The sequence below is a fragment of the Primulina tabacum genome, chromosome 14 (genome assembly GCF_025594145.1).
Source record: "Primulina tabacum isolate GXHZ01 chromosome 14, ASM2559414v2, whole genome shotgun sequence".
Classification (NCBI taxonomy): Eukaryota; Viridiplantae; Streptophyta; class Magnoliopsida; order Lamiales; family Gesneriaceae; genus Primulina; species Primulina tabacum.
Window position 1 is genome coordinate 23,343,410 of NC_134563.1, and position 4,557 is coordinate 23,347,966.

The 4,557-nt window shown below is 36.6% G+C and overlaps 1 non-coding gene across 1 annotated transcript; it reads left to right on the top strand.

Annotated features, from left to right (window-relative positions):
• The first annotated feature begins 813 nt into the window (after positions 1–813).
• Positions 814–919, top strand: LOC142525695 (small nucleolar RNA R71). The gene has a single exon (XR_012815145.1). It is a non-coding gene; the product is annotated as a small nucleolar RNA R71 (small nucleolar RNA).
• The last annotated feature ends 3,638 nt before the right edge of the window (positions 920–4,557 follow it).

Here is a 4,557-nt window from a genome sequence, read left to right on the forward strand (position 1 = left end):
CTGTTCATCTAGTACTTGATTTTTTTTGTCTCTCTAGACTCTAAAATTTTTCCACTCTTCAACTCGATGGCCTTCACTTGATCTTTTGGATTTGTCTCTGTGTTACTTGGCAAGGTACTCGGCTCTCTACTTGCTATCATCTTAGCTAACTGTCCAATCTAATTCTCTAGCCCCTTTATCGATGCATCTTGATTTTGGAGTCTAGTTTCGATAGATGAGATGAACTTAGACATCAACTTCTCCAAATTGGACTTCTCTTCTCTAGGAGGGTCAGATTTGTACATTGGTTGTTTCTCATGTGGTTGTCCTCCCTGTGGTCGATTCTTACTATTTTGGCCACCCCATGAGAAGCTGGGATGTTGCCTCCATCCAGGATTGTATATGTTCGAATACGGATCATTCATTGGATGGTTTTGGACCCACACTTGATTCACTGGTGCCCCTTCTTGCACATAAAATGTATTGTCATCTTGACAGTCTTTCGCAAAGTGTTCTCCTCCACATTTATCACAGAATATCTCTTGAGGACGCATAGCCGTGCCACCCATATTCAAGCCATCAAATTTCATGTTCAAGACATCAAGTTGTACAGTAATAGCGGAAAGGTCAGTTACCTGGTGAACTCATGCACTTCTTCGCTGGTTGCTCCTTTCAGATTGAGGATGATAGCTGCTAGCGGCCATCTTCTCCAATAACTCATATCCTTCCTAAGCAGTTTTTCTTAGTAGGTTTCCACAAGCAACATCATCTATCATAGTACGATTAGGAGTCAGTAAGCCATAGTAAAAGGTTTGAACGACTAACTCAAGTGGCAGTTCGTGATGAGGACATCTTCGCAACAGATCTTTGAAACGCTCCCATGCCTCATATAAAGACTCCTGCTCGAATTGAGCAAATGTGGTGATGTCTGCCCGCAGCTTCATGGTCTTAGATGGAGGAAAGTATTTAATGAGAAACGCTTTCTCCATATCCTCCCATGTGGTGATCGAACCTACAAGCAAACAATTTAACCATGCTTTAGCTTTGTCTCGTAAGGAGAAAAAAAATAAACTCAACCTAACAGCATCATCAGAAACTCCATTAAATTTAAAAGTATCGAAAATTTCAAGAAAATCTGTGATGTGCAGTGTTTGGGTCATCTACTGCAGATCCTCCAAACTGGACTGTATTCTGAATCATCTGAATTATAGCTGGCTTGATTTCGAAGTGATTTGCCCGCAAAATAGGCCTCACAATGCTGGGGCATGGACCATCCAAAGAAGGCTGGGCATACTATATCATCGGAATGCGGCGTGATATCTCAACATGTCTATCTTCATGGTGTTCCTCCTCATGCTCGTGCTCGTGCCTCTCCATCAATTCCTTCAGTCTCTGCTGCTGTCTTTTTCTGCGGAAAGTCCTTTCAATTTTTGGGTCAAACTGCTCAAGCTCCACGTCAAGTGACTTTGGCATGCACTGGAAAAGATATCTAGAATAGAATATGGAGTGTTAGCTCAAGAAAAATATAACAATGCTAAAAAAAATAACTAAAAATAAATTTGAGAATTAATAGTCCCTTGCAACAGCGCCAAAAACTTGATCGAGCAAAACTTTCACTGTGGAATCCTTAATAAAAATATGATTTTGTTTGCTCGAAAATTAATCGCAAGTGCACGATCTCAAATAATAGTATACTGTAAGCGAGTACGAGTATCGTTCCACTGAAGACTGTATTTTGCAATTATTATTTTCAGTTATCAAATCTTTAGCAACGAAATTTGAATGGTTGTTTATGACTACTAAAATTAAATAAAAACTCAATGAACAAGTCAAGAATTAAATGCTGAAATATAAATTCTAAAACACTTAAATAGATTTCTATGAGAAATGGATTTGTTGGGAATTTCAATTCACATACCCTTCGTTAATTAATTAATTTGTTCGATAGTAATGTATGCTTCCGACGAGATTTCCTAATCAATGGAACACGCCCTCTCGAGCTATGCCAAACTTGTAGAGCCCAAAATCAGTACACGTAAAACCCATGCATTTATTTAATTGTTAGATCATTTATTTAAATTTAAAATGATTTTTAGTGATGCATGATTTATTAAATTGTATTATTTTAAATTATTTATGCTTATGTGATGCACGTTAAAATATTTCACGAGTTTCATGTTTCAGGCGATTATTCGATGCGGGATTGAGGAAAAGAGATAGGTGACATTTTGGCATTTTTTATATGTTATTTTATTTTTAAGTTAAGGTTGGGACTTATTAATTAATTTAATATGTTTCAGCATTTTAAAGCCTAAATTATGTATTTAGTGATTCTAGAATTTGAAACTTTTAAAGTTGTCTTTGTGCATTTTATGTTGTTAAAAAGGAGAATTTTATAAAATTATTGTGTATTTATTTTAATTGAGGAGTTGTTTAAAATTAGTGTGAGTAAATCTTTTTTTATTAGCATTTTAATTAGTTAATTTAACAATAATTTCTCCTAATTAAAACACACACACACGTTACACACACTCACACACAGTTACATGTTTTTACATACACCAAAACACACAACACAAACCTACACATTTTATTTTCAGGAATTTGAGAGCAAAACTTAAGGTTCTAAAGGGAGAGCAGCCGCCCTATTCCCTTCAGCATTCCAGCAAATTTTCGTGAGTTTTATTTCAATAAAATCGCGCCACGTTCATCTCGGATCGCCTCTCGCATCCTTCCCGCTTCGGTGTCGTCGTTCGGTAACGATAAAGATTTAAAGGCATGTATATTCTATTTTTCATGCGTCGATCTCGTCATTTTATGCGTTGTGTTGTTTATTATGCTTAAAAATCCATGTGTGATGTGCAAAGTTTGAGCAGAAAATTGTTGGATCGATTTTTGAAACGTTTTTAGATATAAAACTCGTAATTTGTTGTAATTTGAATTACTGCGAATTTTCAGTCGAGTTTATGGAAAAACCTTCAACATATGAAACATAGAACTTTTTGATACCTTCGATTTGACAGTAAATTCGAAATATTTGGATATGGAATGAGTGAGTTATGATTGTTTTCGTGGGACTGCTCAAACTACGACTTTTATGAAAATGTGTTCTTGACATGTTCTTGAAGTTATTTGTTGCAGACTTCGTTGGGCATCGCCGGGCTTGTGTTACTGCATTTAGATCTTTTATGGGAGGTATTTAGGTGTTATTTGGTGGTTCGTTTGGGTCGGGATTGGCTTGGGATGTAAAAAAAGTCGTAGGAAGATAAACGATGTCGAATTACGGGTTATTGTTGTATTGAAGTTGCTCTGTCGATGCTTGGGGACGTTTGGGTGTTTTTATGGGTTTGAATCAATGTAATAGAATCCTAGGATGAGTCTCGAGGTATTGGTTCATGGTCCTTAAGCTTGGATTGAAAGGGTGAATGATTAAGTTAGTGAATTTTCGTGAATTTCCAAATACAGAGGGTACCCGGACCCCGACACGGAGTCCGTGTCCTTTTTCCTTCAAAAATACGAAATTCCAGTGCTTACCCGAACCCATAGACGGACCTCTACACGGGGTCCATGTGTCCTCCCCTCTTTAAAAAAAAAGTTATTTTTTATTTGAATATAAAATATAGGATTTGTTTTGGGGTTTTTTTATCATGGTTTAGTACGATTAAACGAGGTCAAGTCCCGAGTGATCTAGAATGTCATAAGCTATTTATTTATTTCGGTAGTGAGCACGAGTACCTACGTCTAAGTTATGAAAGATAAGGGTTTGAAATCACGTTAGTATGTGCAGCAGTGGCCCCAAGCGAAATCCAACGAATCTCTCAACGACAAGTAAGTATCTTCGATGTGCAAAAGAAAATATTTTCATGTTTTTGAGGTATGATAAATGTCTTGTGACCAAATTATGTATGGGATTGGAAAGCGTTAAAGTATAACCAGGGACCAATCCATCCCGTTAAATTATGAACGGGTTTAGATCAGGATTGGAAAGCGATAAAGTATGACTAGGGACCAATCCATCCGTAAAATTATGAATGGGGATCTCATGTATGTGGCAGTGGATCTTCCTTGTCAGCCCAGTACTGTGGTTTAGTCTGATCAGGAGTATTTATGTATGGGTCACTTGGTTTTAAACATGCCTCTACGCAAAATGATGAAGTTTATGTATGTACAAGTATGCAAGCATGTTTAAGAAAAGTTTTAAGTTGATGGCACGTCTATTTTATGTATGTATGTTCAAGTTTAAGTGCAAGTTCAAGTTCCAGTATGTACGTTCTATTTTAAAGATGCATGTGATTTTATTACGTATTACTCGTTATTCTCAGTTTATACGTGTTGAATCTTTAGACTCACTAGACTTGATCGATGCAGGTGAGGATGAATTTGAATAGATGAGGGGTGAGGACCAGTGAGCTGGCTTTGACTGAGTGGGAGTGTAATGCCCCGAAAATTTAAAGGTCCACGCGAACCACATGCACGCAAGTTATTAAATTCTCTTGTATTTTAATTAAATGTTTTAATTGCATGAATTAAATATGTTGTGCATATTTATATGTTTAAAATATACTTTTCTACATTGTT